We start from the raw sequence: 17,180 nt of genomic DNA, 5'->3' as shown, positions 1-17,180 counted from the left end.
ATAAAAAAATACCAGAAATCGATAGAGGGGCAACTTCTAAGCAAAATTTGTTATATAAAGTTATTAACATATCACGAGTACTCAAATCTAAGTATTCAAGCTTACATAACGGGAAAACGATGCATTTTATAGAATATACTTGTTAAGCACTTGTCAAAGTACTTCGGAGTCCCTATCAAATGAGCTAAAGTAGAAGTTAATAGCATCAAAAGTAAGCAAGTTATGATGAAAATAAGAGAACCATTTCGATTTTTTTAGGAAAAAGTGAAAAATAAAAAAAACGCCATTTCCACAAAAATTAAAATTTGTAGTAATCCCCATAAGAATTTCTGTAGGTTAACATAGTTAATGATTTCAACAATTTTCACCGGCTTGGAATGCATATTTTTGAAAAAAAGATACAATTTAAAAAAATCAGAATTTTTAAAATTATCATACTTTTCATTTTCTTCTGATAGTAACTCCAAAAATACTCAATATACGTAAAAAATGATATATAACTAAATTTTAGTTTTTTCTGTTACAAATACTTTACTCATTTCACTATTTCCGTAGAGTAAAAAATAACCGAGATAGAAACGTTTAAAATTTCAATTTTGCTGGGAGAACCATGTAACCGGGGCCATTTAACCTTGTAATGTTAAAAAAGTGAGAGGTTTAAAAGACTATTTTTGACACTTTTTAATAGCTTTTGGAACCACCTTTTAACTAGTTTTTAGGTGAACCTGATATCTAAAAAATTAACGGAGTTATTTACAAAAAAACAATAACATTTTTTGGAAAATTTTTTAAAAGATACATTTTGAAACATTTTTGGTGCATAAATTTTAATGCTATCAACTTGTTCGAGAGCTTATTTGATAGATATTTCTATGAACTTTGACAAATGTTTAATAAGTTTATGTTATAAATGCATCATTTTGCCGGTATTTAAGCTTGAATACTTAGATTTGGGTAATCGACGAAAGACGAAATATATATTCAATTACCTATAACTTACTTTTAGTTAACATAGAAAGGTTTTTCTAGTAAGGAGTTTATTTGATTTTTTATTAGCCTCAATTTTTATAATAATAACTTTTTTCTAAAAACTTACAGTTTTTGAGTTATTTATAAAAAATCGGTTAAAAACATGCATTTTTCTCACGAAAAATTAAAATCTTTGATCTTTAATAACTCAAAAAGTTTTGATTTATTTTAATAACTTTTTATAACAAATTTTGCTTGAAATTTGTCCCTCTATCGAAATATGGGGTTATTTTTAATAAAATAATTTTCACCCCCGAGAAGGGGTGGCATCCACCCCCAGGGTAAAAGCGCAAGTTGGCACCATGTCACCTTTGTTCCTTGAGATATCCTCTAACCACTCACCAAATTTTCATGCAAATCGATGGAGGTTCAACGAAATCGGAGGTAATAGCTCATATCCACCTTCAGTGACTGCACTAGTAGTCGTTGGATCATATTTATGTTTACCCAATTTAGGTGATTATTTATGTGGATACCTAGATATTTGACATCTATCCTAGCAGGCAATAATTTTTGGTTTAGAGATACCTTAGGGCAGTTCTCTATTTTTAAAGTGAACGTAATGTGAGCACGTCATATAGTTTTACCTAATTTTCTAATTGGTTTGAATGGTTTCTTAAATTTTTGGATTAATTTTGGATTAATATGAGTGGTCATTCTGACAATATCATCTGCATACCTATCAATCGTAGGTATTATTATTTGTGGTAGTCATGTCATGTGTTTACAGTAAACATAAGGTTTGATCGAGTACATTACCTTGAGGGCTCCTGCTTAGATCCTTCCCAATGATTACTTAAGGCAGATCTATCTGCCATATCTGTAGAATTTAGGCTGTGCGATGAGGTAGCTGTGAATTTTCAATTTTGTGTACTGACTTGAACGATTTTGAGTTTGTAATGGGCTGCGGATTTTCGTTGAAAGTGATTTTGTAAAATTGACGGGACTGGAGTTATGGTGGGGGAATACTGGAGAGTTTTTTGTAGGATTCTATAAAAGGAAGCTTGTAAAGGTAAATAGTAATATTAATTATAATACAATGTATTTATTATGGTAATACGTATTAAGACACCAATCTTGAACTAAGGAGAAACAGGCTCAAAGCAAATTAGTTAACGTCCTCAATTGCTGGTTGACAACTAATGACACATTATAATATCAATATTATTGATACTAAACAAATAATACAAGATCTTTAAATTTTCGTATAATTTTATAAACAAAACAAATGCTTTAACAGTAGGAAAAAAGCAAAACATAATAAACCAAATTCACCGATTATGCTGCAAATTTATATATTTTTTAAAAGTAACATTAGGTTTCTTGAAATACAGAATTAAATTATAATCTCATCAAACAATTTGATAAATGAACAACTTTTTTCTAGCTTAAATTACTACTACATACTTGAGACCAATGGCACACTCACTAGTATCCTTAGGCTCTATTAATTTATTTACAAATATTAACCTCTCATTTCACTCTTCACTTAACTCACTCGAAGGATTTCTGCCTCTTGAGTCTTCTAGCCAGTTCGTGTTGTAAAGGAACTGGATGGCCTCACCATTGACGTGTTGAAGAATAAATTATTCGTGACTCTTGGCGCATTTCTCAATGGTCTTGGTATAGTATACATTTCTAGCTCTTGACAATGCTCCTTAGTATTTTGTTTTGGATGATGTCTAAATTACTCTTAGTAGCAGTAGCACAACCACACAACAGGATGTCATATTATTATGTCCGTATAGCTTTTAGCATCTGTTTATACAAAAGTATTTTGTGGTAGATTGAAAGGGTGTATTGGCTATCTTCCCAATAGCCAATACATTTTTTGATACTTGATGTTAAGCTGTTTATCACTTTTCTTTTATTTTGACATGACATCTCCAGCGTAGCTTAGCATCTAATGTATTAGGTACCAAAGTATTTTGCGAAATCGGCATATTATGGTATCTGAGACTGTGTTGTTTTTTCGTGTTTGCAAAATTAATGTCCACTAATTTATTTCGTTTAATTTAATTTGCTAGCACTTAGTCCAGTTGTAAATTCTGTTAACAGAGGCATGAAGTTTTCTTGTTGCTTTTTTATGATACGCACAGGATCCTATCACACTACTTGCATTGGTTTCTTTTAGTTCCGAGTATGCTTCTTTTTTGCTTGAAACTAAAAATCAATCTGAAATGTATGATTTTATGTATTCTGTTTATTTACTTGGCAAAAATGGCCAAGACGACAGTATCATCAGCAAAGGTAGCTATTGCGTTGTGCTGTAATTCAACTATATCACTAGTGTATAAGTAATAGGTACAGAACTGGTCCTCTCACACTACCTTATAGTACACCGTACACCTGCATTGACTTCTTTTAGTTCCGAGTAGGGTTCTTCTTGCTTAACCCCAAAAACTATCTGAAATGTATGATTCTAATAATTATGTGAAGCAACTGAGCAAAATAGCTGAGAAGACGAAGCTGGATAGAGAAAGAAAGTAAAATATCAGAAACTGATTAATACATGCTTTAATAGAGGAATGGAAAAATAATTAACGACAATAGATTAATAAAGGAAATAATAGAGGTCAAACGACTTAGAATAAGGAGAAGAGTTAGACCAAGAAAGGAATAGATGGGAGAAATTTGATGAAAAGAGAGAAAACATGTAACAAATGAAGGTAAAGAAAGGAGGCCGGCGAGGCATGAAAAATATGGATAGAAGACGGGTACGAGCCAAAAACGTTCGAATGCGAGAAGAAATGCAAGAAACACTTAATAACGTTTAGTAGTTTGTAATACCCAGTTAAAAAAAACATTTAATTTTTTTCTAACAACAACATACAAAATATAAATAAAATAAATACATAGATAAATTTCAAAATCGCTATTTTCAATACAATTTTTATTTACGATACATTTACATTCAGATCCGAGACCCACAATGTGCGATATGTCAAATGACGCCATAATGTTTATATAGTGTAATTGGTGAATTGGGAAATAATTCAATTATGTGCAAAAACTAATTATTATAGCTAACACATGTTAAAGCTTTAATGTTAGCGTATATTTTGCGCAAACAGTTGGTGATACATTATTAACAACATTAAACAATATATTATTGAGATTGATTTATGTTGCTCTTATTAGTTGTGTTATTTAAAATAAGCACTACACTTTTAAAAGCGTAGACGCAAATATTTTATGGCTATCCCTACTTTTTATTTCTTTACACGACCAATTACGTGTAGTGAATTCTCACCGGTATAGATATGTAAACATTAGTTGACAATGCAATTGCCATTATTAACATCATCATCATCTAGCCTTCTGCATCCAAAGTTGAACATAGGCCTCCCCTAATTTTTTCCAGTTTTTTTGATCTTGGGCTTTCTGCAACCAATTCCCAGCAATCCTTTTGCCGTCGTCTGTCCATCGTGTAGGTGGTCTACCTCTACTTCTTCTGTCTTCTCTTGATCTTCACACTGTAATTTTTTGGGTCCACCTCCAGTCCTTCATTTTGGCTACATGGCCCGCCCAATCCCACTTCAGCCATGCTACTCGCTCTATGACATCTGTGACGCCTGTCCTTCTTCTGATTTCTTCGTTTCTGACCCTGTCTCTGAGAGTCAGTCCAAGTAGTGACAGTTCCATTCTTCTTTGGGCCACTCTAAGTTTCGTTGCTGTGGCCTGGGTTAACGATAATGTTTCGGCGCCGTAAGTCTTGACTGGAAGCACGCATTGGTTGAACGTTTTCCTTTTCAAATAATTTGGCAAGTTGCTCTTGAAGATGTCTGATAGAGCTCCATATGCGGCCCATGCTAAGGTGATCCTTCTCTGTAATTCGGCAGTTTGATTGTCTCTGGCAATTTAGATTTCATGCCCTAAGTTTTTATATTTATGGACCAATGCTATTTCGTTGACATCGACTTTTGGATTTTCGTTTGGTACCAGGTTTGTCATGTATTGTGTCTTTCCAAAATTTATGTTTAAACCAACTTTTTACATGCGGCATCTAACTCAGTAAGCATAGTTCTAATCTCTTTTAAGTTGTCCGTTATAAGAACTATGTCGTTTGCGAATCGTAGGTGGGAGAGCCTTTAACTGTCGACATTTATTTCTTTGGCGTCCCACTCCAATTGTTTGAAATCATGTTCAAGTACTGCCGTAAAGAGTTTGGGAGATAACTTGTCTCCCTGTATAATTCTTCGTTTGATTTTTATAGAATTGGTATCTTTGTGTAGTCGGACGGTCATGGTTGTATTATTGTATATGTTGGCTATCAGTTTGGAATACCGATAATATATACGACTTTCCTCCAATCCTCCCAATATACTGTTAATTTCTAGTATCAAATGCTTTTCGAAAGTCTGCGAAAGCCAGGACCAATGGTCGGTTGTATTCGATAGATTTTTCTATAATTCCTTTTATGCAGTGTAGGTGGTCGTTAGTGCCAAAGTTTTTCCTGAAACCCGCCTGTTCTCTAGGTTGGTAAAAATCCAATTTTGTTACCAGTCTATTTGTTATTATTCTTGTGAATAATTTGTAGAGGTGGTTTAATAGGCTTATGGGCCGGTAATTTTCGAGGTCTGTTGGATCGACCTTTTTGTGTAAGTGCACTGTATCTTGTAGGTGTTTCACTTTGGTGCAGATATAAGTTGAACAATTCCTTTATATTGTTTAAAAGTCTGTCTCCTCCCATCTTTACGGCTTCTATAACGATATTGTCTTCTCCCGGAGCTTTATTTCTATTTATTTTTCTCAACGCGTTCCTGATTTCGCCTGTTGATTATTAACATAGAGATCGCTATTTCGTTCAGTTTTTGAATGTTCTTGGATAACCGTTACTTGTATAATCGCTTAAATTACTAATTAAGTTAATTAATAGGATTAATTTTTCATTAACTATATATTCAGTGATTACAACAATTTATATACTAACAATAAAACCTAATAATTCAGAAAAGGGAAAAAGTGGTGAAGTGATTTTTAATACATATATTGTTACTATGAAACGCTTTATTTAGATAAATTTTTAATATTTTTAACAACAAAATAACTGTGGATCACAGAATATACCCTGGTGTATTCTGTGCTTGAATCTCCCATAAATAATAAACAATAAATAACTTTTTATTAATTTCACGTTTTAAATCAATTATTTATCAAAAATACACTATCATAGACAACTCAAAATATTCCTTAAGCCGAACATTCTGTTAGACTAAGTGCATTGTATGACAGAGGTAGCGAATGTTTGATTTGGAAAATATCACCACGGACATGGTGTTAATTTTTTTCGAATCCTGGAAGAACTAATAAATATTTTTGAAAAATATAAACGCAGTATGAAAGATTACATCATTCTTTAACGTTTACTTAAGCCTGTATAAAATGGCTTTAAAGTTATAAGTACTTAAAGCTGCAAAAGGTTTTATAACACTAAACTTCACAACTAAAAAATGTCACTTTTGTTATTTATTAACGGGCAATAATTTTTAAAATTTACGGTGTGCTGAACTACTTTTGAAAGATAAAATATTATTTATTGAACGTATGGTAACATACGGTCTAAAAAACATGTTCGATTTTTTCCATTATGATGTAGGTGTAGACGTAATAGTTTTACGATTTAATAAATCTCGACTTTGTGTTTTGGAAAATGCTGTATATCAGCTAAATGCCTATTAAAGTCAGTCATTTTTAAGTAGAGCCGACTAAAGGAAAATTTACGCGTTTTTTTCGTTGCATCTTTGGTATTTTATCAAAATTGTCTGAACAAAAACGTGTATATACAGTTCGATCGGATTTAGATCTGGACTATGTTGTGGTCAATTTAAAGTCCGAAGTGAATATTCGGTTACAGTTCGTGCAACGTGAGCTTTTGCAGTATCGTGCGTTAGCAAAAAATTGTTACCAATGTAAGGAGAGGAAGGTACAACATGTTCAGATAAAATATCGTTCATGTATCTCTAACTGTTTAAAGAGATTCTACGTAAAATAACAAGATTTGTCCGGACTGTTAAAAAATTCCTCACCAAACCATTATAGACAATCTATTAAATAAAGTCCTTCTCATTCTATGTATCTTGACCTGGGCACAACGCTCATTTGGTCGCCTGATTACGTCGATTAGAACTATAGAGGCAAGCTCTTTATTCATCTATAAACAGAACGTTTTCCCAGTCAGTCGTTATTATTCCAGTTTACGTATGCTCTATATTTCAATATAGCTCTGCTGTGATTTGCAGTTAATGCTAGGCATATAGTTGGTCTTCGAATACGCAAGTCATGTTCTACAAGACGTCTTCTCACGGTATAAATGCTGGATTGGATATTATGATCCGCTATAAGTTCCGTTAACGCTAACATATCTATCTCACAAAAAAGTATATCTACTAAATAAATTATTTTTCAAACTCTTTCAAACTAGTGTGACAAACAGTTTGAATTTTCAAACCTATACGATTGACCAGTTTGACTTGACTTGAATTATTTGTCAGAAGGATTGACTTGAGTTTGACTTGAAATTAAGTCAAACTCAAGTCAAGTTCAAACATTCAAGTCAAACTTGTGTAACTCTAATAAAAACGGTGCACCATATAAAAAAAGGCAAGAAAAATATTTGTGTCATAAATTAGACGTGGAATTAAAAAATAATTGTTAATTCGAAATATCTCAGTTGCGTACTATTTTTTTCTTTAAAGAAATTCAGATCATTACCCGTAGGCACGCCAACGATAAATACAAAATTATTAATTGTATGTCAAAAAATGCGTAATAACTACCTTCTGAAACTCACCGAATTTCATTTTTATAGCTCAACTGGTATTAGAGCAATAAATAAATTGGCAGTTTGAAATAAATATTTCAACACCCCGTATCTCGGAAACTAAGCATTTGCGGACATATGTTTATGGATCAAACAGGCAGTAATTTTTCATGTAGAATTAGCCCTTAAAAATGTTCATACTTGTTTACTAACACCTTGTGTATGCTCTTTGACACTTTTGATCTCACTTATATCTAAGTCGATTGTGATATCTTGCTTTGACATCACTTTTGTTTAATTTAAGTCCATTTTTTTTAACATCCCATTTATTTACCATCTGTAATAATGATTACAATAAGTAAATTGTTTAACAATTAAAAGAGACCTGCAGGAGACTGTCCAGTGACAATAACCTGTGAAATCTTAATTTTAGTACTTAACAAAATTATTTGTGACTAATAAATAAAACCCTATAGATCGCTTGGAGTGTGGCGCTTTAGTCTTCTATTTACCTGTTTTCCTATCAGCCAGTACATTTTATTAAGTTTCAGACCGAACTGTTTTCTTTTTGTGAATATGTGTTTCTTCCACGTTAACCTGCGGTCCAAGTGCATACCTAGGTATTTTACATCATCCTTTTGTTGTAGTACTTGATTATTTAATGAGACGGTTGGGCACGTATCTTTTCGATTAGTGAACGTTATATGTACTGACTTGCTTTCGTTTACTTTAATTCGCCATGTTTGTAGCCAGATATTTATTCTGTCGAGATTTGTCTGGAGCAGTTGCGAGGCGATGAACGGGTTTGAGTCAGCTGCAATGATTGCTGTGTCATCTGCATATGTGGCTGTGATGATGTTTTGGCTTGTAGGAAGATCTGATGTGTAGAGTAGGTAGAGAACTGGTCCAAGGACACTACCCTGGGACTCCAGCTTTGATTGGATATAAGTTAGTGCACTGATCTTTAACTTTTACAAGGAAATGGCGGTCGGAGAGATAGGACTTGAGGATTAGAAAGGAGTTGAGAGGAAGGACTTTTCTTATTTTGTATAGCAGACCAGTGTGCCAGATTTTATCAAAAGCCTGCGAGACATCCAAAAAGGCTGCAGAGCAGTATTGCTTCTCTTCTAAGACTTTGTTTCTGGAACTGCAGACTCGATGGATTTGCTCGGTGGTAGCATGTTGTTGTCTAAATCCAAACTGTTGGTTGGGTATTAGCTGCTTTTCCACGAGGATTGGCTGTAATCTGTCTAGTAAGAGTTTTTCAATAACCTTTGACATCACTGAAAGTAGACTGATAGGTATATAGGACTTAACTTCTTCTACAGGCTTGCCTGGTTTGGGTATTAAGATGATTTGTGCCACTTTCCACAAAAGGGGATAGTAACAAGTTCTTAAGATTGCGTTAAAAATCTATGTCAAATATTGCACTCCTTTCTTGGGAAGTTCTTGTAAAATTCTTGCAGTGATTAAGTCGAACACTGGGGACTTTTTCGGATTCATATCTGTTTGGATTTGGTTGGAAACTTGTTTGGCTGTGAATTTCTCCAACGGTGCTTCTAGTTGGTATGGATATTCTAAATACAATTGAATATTATCTTCTGCATCTGAGTTGTTGTTTTGGGCATGTGGTTGGAACACTTCCTCCAGGTATTTGGCAAAGACTGTGGCTTTTTCGTTGTTACTTTTAGCCCATCGTCCGTTACTGGCCCGGATAGGGGGATTAGAGAGTTGTGGTCTGTTAATCTTTCGCGTTGCCTTCCATAGCGAGTATTCGGAGGTTTCCGTGGCAGATAGATTTTGTAGATATCGTTTTATGTCGTTGTTTTTATTGTTGTTTAACAAAGTTTTTAGTCGCGCTGTAGCTTGGTTTAATCTATTTTTCTCCTGGGGTGCGCGGGTTCTTTGCCATACTTTCCTTAGTCTTCTTTTTTCTGCGATTTTTTCTTTTATTTCGTTGGGTAAATCTTTGTGTATGATTGTTCTTGGTTGTGTAGGCGTTGACTGCCAGCCAGCTTGCTGAATTATCCTATTTAATTGATTTACTGCTTCGTCAATTTCGCCATCAGATTTTAGTAGGATGTTTAGATCCAATCTCTCATCAAGGATAGACCGGAATTTAATCCAATTGGTATATTTACTACTTAGATATGGTGGAGGTTCTGTTTCGAGGATATTCGTGGATATCGTGACCAAGACAGGAGAGTGATCGGATGAAAGATCGAAAAAGTTCATTTTTAAACCGACTTGTTTAGATTCTTGTTTAAGTTCCTTTAGAATGTACATACATTAGTTCTTAGGTATTGTTGGTTATGAGGACTATGCCATCGGCAAATCTTCAATGACTTAAAAACCTGCTATCGATTTTAAGTCCACGTTGTTTCCAATTTAACTTTTTGAACACGTCTTCTAATGCATGAGTAAATAATTTTGGAGAGATAGTGTCTCCGTATCTAACTCTTCTCTCTGTTCTTATTTTGCTTGTTGTTAGACCTTCTGATACATTTATTTGCATAGTTGCATTATCGTATATGTATCCTTGAGGAGTATTCTATATAGAATCAATCCTTGCGTTATTCATTCCTTCTAATACGGCCCAGAGTTCAATGAAATCGAGTTCTTTATTGTAATCCTTCTTCTTCTTAACGTGCCCTATCAAGTCCCCTTGACGTTGGCGATTAACATAGCGAAACTGTCTCTGTCTCGAGCTATTCTAAATAGGTGTTCTGCTTTCTTTATTCCCGTCCACTCCCGGATATTCTTCAACCAAGAGGCCTGCTTTCTACCAATTCCACTGCGTCCTTCGATTTTACCCATCATAATAAGTTGAAGAATATTATACCGGTGTCCCCTTACCACGTGTCCAAAATAGGCAAACTTTCTATATTTGATGTTATCAAGCAGCTCGCGGGCAGCATTTGCTCTCTTAAGGACTGCCACATTTGTCAGCATAGCCGTCCATGGTATTTTCAGTATACGTGCAGCTACATTTCAAAGGCCTCCAAACGATTAATGGTGGATATTTTAATGTCCATGCTTCGACACCATACAAGAGGACTGACCAAATGTAACATTTATTCATGCGCTTTCGAAGTTGAAGTTGCAAGTTATCATTACAGAAGAATGACCTCATTTTTAAAAATGTCGTGCGGGCTATCTCGATTCTACATTTTATCTCTTTATCTAGATCTAGTTTTTCAGTAATATGGCAACCAAGATATTTAAAACTGGGTACTCTTTGAATTATATGACCATCAACATATAACCGTGAATCTTGATGGGCCAAACAGCTAAATACCATGCATTTTGTTTTTGAACAGTTTATGTTTAGGCCAAACTCTCTTCCCACTGTGTCAATGGTATTTAAAAGGTAATGTAATCCATTTATATCATCACTTAAAATAACTGTACCGTCTGCGTATCTGATTGTGTTTATCAGAATTCCATTAACTTTCACACGCCATTCCCCATTATGCAGCGCTTCCTTAAGTATTCTATCTGAATATAAATTGAATAACATTGGGGACACCATACAACCCTGTCTGACGCCTCTTTGTATTTTGCATATTTCTGTTGATTTTCCATTTATGCAAGCTGTCGCTGTTTGACGCCAGTATGATTTTTCTATGATTCGTACATCTTGACTATCAACTCCTTTATCCTTTAATATTTTAATTAATTTGTGATGTTGTACTCGGTAAAAGGCCTTCTCATAGTCAATAAATACATCAAAAACGTCTTTCCTTTGATCTTAGAAGTTCTGCAAAAATACATTTAGTGCAAAGAGTGCGTCCCGGGTTCCCACTCCATTTCTGAAGCCAAATTGTGTTTCATCCTGATCTTCTTCACATTTATCTCTGATTGTACTGTGGATGATACGTAGAAAGATTTTCAAAGTGTGGCTCATATCATTCTATAATTGCTACAGTTTTTAGGACGTTGTTGTTTTGGTAGGATTATGAATTCGGACTTTAACCAATCTTCAGGGATATCACCAGTCGAATAAACATCATTGAAAAGTTTGACTAGTATTCCAATGTTTTCCTCATTTATGAGCTTTAAAATTTCTGTAGGTATGTTGTCAGGACCAATGGCTTTCTTGTTTTTTGCCAATTTTATAGAATGTAGTATTTCTGATTTTAGTATTTCCGGTCCTTCACCTTCATCTAAAGTCTCCAGTTTTTCGGCTCTATCATCATTATACAGTTCGTTCATGTAATTATACCAGGTAGTTCGAATTTCGTGTCCGTCTATTATCAATTTTCCCGACGAATCGGTTATAGTATGTGGAGTTTTCTTATGACAAAGACCAGCTACTTCTCTAACTTTTTTATCATATTAAACGTATCATATTTTTCATTATTTTTTTCTAATTCCTTGCATTTATCCTCCATCCATTTTTCTTTAGCTACCTTTATTTTTGTTTAATTAGTTTCTAAAAAATCCACGAGGAAAAAATTTCCTGTAGTTGGCTGTATACCATTTATTACAAAAAACCATAAAATCCTTTATAAAAGGTATATTTGTTAAAATCCCTATACAGATCTACATCACAGAACAGAACTAGTTTTCAATCGGTTGACCGATCATCATCAGTGTTTGCCTAAAATGTGTATAACTAGAATCTAACATGCTAACCACAAAAGTAAAAAATATTTGGGTAAAAACCCTTTATAATTATTAATCCGTCATAAGAACATAAAAAAATGATGCGAATTTAAACATGGATAAACAAACTGGAACATGAAGTAAAAACCACTTCTATGTAAAAGGTATATTTACTAAAATTTTTTAAAATCCCAATGGATTCAATAAAATGAGTTCATCAGAACGTTTTCAAACCTATCGGTCCATCATCAGTGAATTTGAATACTTGCAAAATAGCCCCAGAACCAAACAATGGTTGTGATTATAAATAAATCTACATTATGTTAAAATAATTTTTTTTTTTTTATTTAAATTAACGTGTCTCAGCAACGCAGGCCATTGACACGGTTACAAAAGTAAGGTTTACAGTGTGTTTAAATTACAAGAATTAAGAAAACAAAGAATTTAAATTAAGAAATTACAATATCAGCAAAATGATAAAAAACAACATTTATATGGCGTAGTATAACCGAGAGTCTTTGAGAAACATTATCACATTATTAAAGTTACTATTATCACTAAGAATGGCGATTTGGTCTTCATCCAGTTTATGTTGTCTTCGGGTGTTCATGTATAGCTGGCACTCAACTAGTATGTGTTTGACGGTGACACGAGTGTTGCAGGTATGACACAAAGGAGGATTTCCCTGGCTCATCAGGTAACCATGTGTAAGACGGCAATGTCCAATTCTTAGTCTTCTCATGACAACTTTGTCCTTTCTACAAAGTGCTGGTATTTTTAAGGCAGGTATTCTAGGTTGAATGCTATGGAGTTTTGAGTTTGTTCTATTCCAGAGGTTTTGCCAGGCTCTCAAGCACATTTGGTTTACTGTATGTTGTAAATCTACACCAAGTTGTATACTCTCCATTGGAATGTCAGAACGGGATGCCTCCTTGGCCGCTTGATCGGCGTTTTCGTTTCCTGTAATACCCACGTGCGATGGAGTCCAAATAATGCTAACCGATACGTTCTTATCTAACAATAGGTGGTATGCATTGTGGATATTTTGAATTAGTGGGTTTTGGGAGTAAAAGTCCTTGATGGATAGTATGGAAGATATCGAATCAGTGCAGATTGCGAGGTTTTTGCTTTTGTTGGTTGGACAACTAAGTGCTTTCATGACAGCATATAGTTCGGCTGTGAATATGCTACAGTAATATGGAAGACGGTAGGTAGCTATAACTTCGTTGGTGGTAGTCACAGACGAACCAACTTGATCTTCGAGTTTAGAAGCATCTGTGTAGATGATTGAGTCATACTGTTTGGTGTGGATGAGTTCAAGGAAGGATGACTTTAGGGCGGAACTAGGGGTTTCTTTTTTGTTATAATGTGTTGATAGACTGGTGTTTATAGTGGGCAATGTTATTGTCCATGGTGGAATGTTAGAATATGAGATTGGAGTAGTAATTCGTAAGTCTATATTACCTACTAGTTTTTTAAGCATTTGAGAGGCTGGTATTACTGTTCTGGGTTTGTTTACTATCGTTGGTTTGGTAGAGTTGATTAATCCATTGACTGGATTATTTGGATTAGCTGATGCTTTGACAAAGTATGACAAAAGAAGTCGCTGACGGCGAATATGAGTAGGTGGTTCGTTAGCTTCGATTTGAATACTTTCAATGGGACTAGATCTAAACGCACCAAGACATATTCGAAGAGCGGTGTTTTGGATGATATTGAGGCAATTTAGTTGTGAATTGGGAGCTGACATGTATAATGTACTTCCATAGTCCATTTTTGAACGAATTAAAGATCGGTAAATTCTCAGCAACACATCTTCATCTGTTCCCCACTGATGATGAGCTAGTGATTTTAAGATGTTTATTCTTTTAAGACAGGTACCTTTTAATTCTTGGATATGATATCTCCAAGATAACTTTTTATCAAAGATTACACCTAAAAATTTTTGTTGATGAACTACTTGTAGTGGGGTGCCATTTAAAGTTAAATTAATTAAGTTGGGATTATGTTTTTTACTAAAATGAACTATTTTAGATTTTTTTGATGAGAATTTAAATCCTGTTCCTTTTGACCAACTGTGGATATCATTTAAAGCAGTTTGAATTAAGGCGCAGTCGATGATGTGGTTTTGCCTTGAGAGAAAATTACTAGATCATCTGCGTAAATTGTATATTTGACTGGGGGTCGAATCAGTGTACCAATATTATTTATACTCATCAAGAATAGAGTAGTACTTAGAACCGATCCTTATGGTATACCATTTTCAGTAAGATGTATTGCCGAGAATTTTCCGTTGGTAGAGACTCTGAAGGTTCTATTAGACAAAAAGTTCTCGAGAAAGTTATATACATTACCATATAATTTCATTTTTTGAAGAGTTTCTAGAACTACCGATTTCTGAACTGTATCAAATGCGCTCTCTATGTCGAGAGATACAGCAATTAAATCTCTGTTGCTGGCGAAAGCATGTGCAATTTCATTTTGTAAGATAATTAGGTTGTCTAGTGTACAACGATTTTTCCTAAAACCTGATTGGGCTTTGTCAAAAAAACATTGCTTTTCAAGATACCAGATAAGTCGAAAATTTAGCATCTTTTCTAAGAGTTTGCAAAGTGTGCATGTCAGAGAGATTGGTCTGAAAGAGTTTACTGTGTTACACAGTGAGTCAGATTTCTTGATTGGAATAACAAGCGATTGTTGCCAAAGAGAAGGAAATTCTTGGCTTGCCCATATAATGTTATAAAGCTCAAGTAGTTTCGATTGTGTACTTGGATGTAGATTTTTAAGGAAAATTGAGGGGATCATGTCGGGTCCTGCTGCCGAATTTTTTAAAGTGGAAATGGCAAATTCGAGTTCTGACAAAGAAAAAGGAAGATTTATACACTCTATATGACTGGAATTTGTTGCGTAAGTTTTTTTGGATGTTTGTTGTTCTAAGGATATATTTTTACCTTTCGTTTTGTTGCTAAAATATTCAGCAATTATTTCTGAAATTTCCTGGTCATCGGTAATAACTTTATCTTCTTGGATGAGTGCAGGAATTTTATATGATGTGTTGTGTCCTTTCATTTGTCTGATTTTATTCCACACTTGAGAGGGGTTTGTGTTAGAGTTAATAGAGCTAACGTATTTTTTCCACGAATCCTTCTTGCTTTCCTTGAGGGTACGTTTCGATAAGGCTCTCATTTTTTTGAAATGTATAAGATCTGTTTCATTGCGTGTTCGTCGATATTTATTTAAAGCTTTTTTACATTCTCTTACAGCAGTTTGGCATGTATTATTCCACCATGGAACAGCTCTTTTTCTTGTGAAATTTGTATTGTATGTGCCAATGCATTGTTCAGCTGAAGAGAGTAAACAATTAGTAAATACATCTACGTTTTTGTTTACATCATATTCAAACAAGATCTGATCGGTTTTTTCCCTAACAGTTTCGCTAAAAATATTCCAGTTCGCTTTTGAAATTTTCCATTTAATCTTAGTTTGAATGGGTTGAGAAGTATTATTAGAGATGATGATTGGGTAGTGGTTACTATTGTAAAGGTCGTCCAATGTGTACCAGGAGAGGAGAGGAGCAGAACCAGGGTCACAAATACTTAGATCAATAGATGATGTGCTACCAGATTGGACATGAAAATATGTGCTGCTACCTGTATTTAGAACATTTATATTTAAATCATTTATCACCTTTTCAATTAGTTTGCCACGCGCAGATGTATATTTGGACCCCCACATAGGACTATGGGAGTTAAAGTCACCAACTAGAATAAATGGTGTTGGAAGCTGATTAATTAAATTTGTGATTTCAGTTGGAGATAGTTTGTAATTTGGAGGGATGTATAAGTTGCATATTACGATTTTTTGTGGACACCAAGCGGTTATTGCTGTAGCTTCGAGATCGGTGTCTAGATGGAATTGTTGATGGTAAACATCAGATGAAACGAATATTGATGTACCGCCACTTGCTCGTAGGTGCGAAGTTCTGATAAAATGGTAGCCGATGTAGTTTTTTAGAAAAGGTGTATGAGAATGGGTAAAGTTTGTTTCTTGGAGACAGAAAAACTCTGGGAAGAATTCAGAGGTGAGATGTTGAAGGTGTTCTAAGCGTGGATAAAATCCATCGCAGTTCCACTGGATTAGAGTGAATGGTAAAGTAAAGTGAAAGATATTATTTATTTTTGTGACTGTTGGGAGGTAAGAGAAGTATCGGAGAATGACTCGTCATCACTATGATCTGTTTGTAAAAGACACGGTATTGTTGATGTATCATTATTTTCTGCAGATTTATCATTGCATTGTTGTTTGATTTTTTTTATTAATCGTGTGAGTCTATTTTTTATTGTTCTTTCAGAAAGGTGTTTATACATAGAATGTAAATTGGTAAGAAGTGTGTTGATGTCGTTTGTAAACTCTAGGGCTTCATGGTAGGGGTCATTGCTACCTTTAGTATTTTCTAAAAATGCAAAAAGTTCGTTTAGAGAGAGGATATTTTGTGGATTTTTGTTGTAGTATTCAGTTATGTCCAGTCTAGTGATATCGGTGATAATAGTATCATCCGTTTTTCGCCTCTTCTTCTTGGATTTCGTATTACTTTTTAATTCATTGGGAATATCAGGAGGTTGCATTTCGGAGGTGTCAGCTAACGGAGATGTAGGAAGACTAGATTCGTCATTAAGTGAGTCCGAAGGAGGTCTTTTTAGGCCTGTTGCTGGAATTTGAGATGACTGGTCGCTTTTATTCATGCTCGTGCTAGGTTCAATGTTAATGGGTGGGTCTTGGG

The sequence above is a fragment of the Diabrotica virgifera genome, chromosome 3 (genome assembly GCF_917563875.1).
Source record: "Diabrotica virgifera virgifera chromosome 3, PGI_DIABVI_V3a".
Lineage (NCBI taxonomy): Eukaryota > Metazoa > Arthropoda > Insecta > Coleoptera > Chrysomelidae > Diabrotica > Diabrotica virgifera.
This window is presented reverse-complemented; position numbering follows the sequence as displayed.